At 37.7% G+C, this 2,590-nt stretch overlaps 1 non-coding gene across 1 annotated transcript; it reads left to right on the top strand.

The window, feature by feature from the left end:
• The first annotated feature begins 247 nt into the window (after positions 1 to 247).
• LOC112438968 (U7 small nuclear RNA) lies at positions 248 to 306 on the top strand. The gene has a single exon (XR_003027279.1). It is a non-coding gene; the product is annotated as a U7 small nuclear RNA (small nuclear RNA).
• Positions 307 to 2,590: the final 2,284 nt, after the last annotated feature.

Below are 2,590 nucleotides of genomic sequence, written 5' to 3' on the forward strand. Positions count from 1 at the left end.
AATATTCAAAATCAACCTAAGTGTCTGTCAATGAGTGACTGAATGAAGAAAATGGAGTATATATACAGAGTGGAATACTATTCAGCCACAAAAAAGGAAGAAGAAGAAAATTCTATCATTTGCAACAACATGAATGAAGCTAGAGGACATAACATTAAGTTAAATAAGACAGGCACAAAAAGATAAATACTGCATGATCTCACTGTATATAGACTCTAAACGAGCCAAACTCATAAAAGTAGAGAGTAAGAGTTGCAGCTCTTTTCAAATTTGTCTAGCAGATTTTCCATTTTTTCCCAGAACCACCCCCTCCCCAGCCACCCCTGCAAAAAAGCAAATGACAACAATGATAATAAACACCACTCAAAACAGAGAGTAAATCTGTGGTTACCAGAGGTTGGGGGATGGAAGGATTGAGGAACAAAACCTTGACCCTGACACTTGTTAGCTGAAAGACTTAAGACAAATTAAGAGTTTTAGCTCCAGTTTCATCATTTGTAAAATGTAATTGACAAACTATATTCCAAGTGTTATTGTAAGAATTAAATAAAATTTACTAAAAGAGTGGTTGACCTAAAGTAACCACCTAAATGGAAGCTGCTACTATCACCACTAATGCTCATTTCCTTTTCATGCCATTCTGTCATTAATAGAACAGGTGGCTCATATCCGTGCCTTCTAATCCCTTCACCATCCAGTTTCTCCTTCTCAATTTATTGTTTGTGCTATAAATTTCCCTCCACACACTGCTTTGAATGTGTCCCAGAGATTCTGGTATGCTGTGTCTTTGTTCTCCTTGGTTTCAAAGAACATCTTTATTTCTGCCTTCATTTCGTTACGTACCCAGTAGTCATTCAGGAGCAGGTTGTTCAGTTTCCATGTAGTTGAGCGGTTTTGAGTGAGTTTCTTAATCCTGAGTTCTATTTTGATTGCACTGTGGTCTGAGAGAGAGTTTGTTATAATTTCTGGTCTTTTACATTTGCTGAGGAGAGCTTTACTTCCAAGTATGTGGTCAATTTTGGAATAGGTGTGGTGTGGTGATGAAAAAAATGTATATTCTGTTGATTTGGGGTGGAGAGTTCTGTAGATGTCTATTAGGTCCGCTTGGTGCAGAGCTGAGTTCAATTCCTGGGTATCCTTGTTAACTTTCTGTCTCGTTGATCTGTCTAATGTTGACAGTGGGGTGTTAAAGTCTCCCATTATTATTGTGTGGGAGTCTAAGTCTCTTTGTTCGTCTCTAAGGACTTGCTTTATGAATCTGGGTGCTCCTGTATTGGGTGCATATATATTTCGGATAGTTAGCTCTTCTTGTTGAATTGACCCCTTTACCATTATGTAATGGCCTTCTTTGTCTCTTTTGATCTTTGTTGATTTAAAGTCTGTTTTATCAGAGACTAGGATTGCAATCCCTGCCTTTTTTTGTTTTCCATTTGCTTGGTAGATCTTCCTGCATCTTTTTATTTTGAGCCTATGTGTGTCTTGCATGTGAGATGGGTTTCCTGAACACAGCACACTGATGGGTCTTGACTCTTTATCCAATTTGCCAGTCTGTGTCTTTTAATTGGAGCATTTACTCCATTTACATTTAAAGATAATATTGTTATGTGTGAATTTGATTCTGTCATTATTATGTTAGCTGGTTATTTTGCTCGTTAGTTGATGCAGTTTCTTCCTAGTCTTGATGGTCTTTACATTTTGGCATGATTTTGCAGCAGCTGGTACCGGTTGTTCCTTTCCATGTTTAGTGCTTCCTTCAGGAGCTCTTTTAGGGCAGGTCTGGTGGTGACAAAATCTCTCAGCAGTTGCTTGCCTGTAAAGTATTTTATTTCTCCTTCACTTAAGAAGCTTAGTTTGGCTGGATATGAAATTCTGGGTTGGAAATTCTTTTCTTTAAGAATGTTGAATATTGGCCCCCACTCTCTTCTGGTTTGTAGAGTTTCTGCTGAGAGATCTGTTGTTAGTCTGATGGGCTTCCCTTTGTGGGTAACCCGACCTTTCTCTCTGGCTGCCCTTAACATTTTTTCCTTCATTTCGACTTTGGAAATTTATAGCACTAAAAGCCCACAAGAGAAAGCAGGAAAGATCCAAAATTGACACCCTACATCACAATTAAAAGAACTAGAAAAGCAAGAGAAAACACATTCAAAAGCTAGCAGAAGGCAAGAAATAACTAAAATCAGAGCAGAACTGAAGGAAATAGAGACACAAAAAACCCTTCAAAAAATTAATGAATCCAGGAGCTGGTTTTTTGAAAGGATCAATAAAATTGATAGACCGCTAGCAAGACTAATAAAGAAAAAAAGAGAGAAGAATCAAATAGACGCAATAAAAAATGATAAAGGTGACATCACCACCGATCCCACAGAAATACAAACTACCATCAGAGAATACTACAAACACCTCTAAGCAAATAAACTAGAAAATCTAGAAGAAATGGATAAATTCCTCGACACGTACACTCTCCCAAGACTAAACCAGGAAGAAGTTGAATCTCTGAATAGACCAATAACAGGATCTGAAATTGTGGCAATAATCAATAGCTTACTAACCAAAAAGAGTCCAGGACCAGATGGATTCACAGCCGAATTCT

This window comes from Pan paniscus, chromosome 12, assembly GCF_029289425.2.
Source record: "Pan paniscus chromosome 12, NHGRI_mPanPan1-v2.0_pri, whole genome shotgun sequence".
Taxonomy (NCBI): domain Eukaryota; kingdom Metazoa; phylum Chordata; class Mammalia; order Primates; family Hominidae; genus Pan; species Pan paniscus.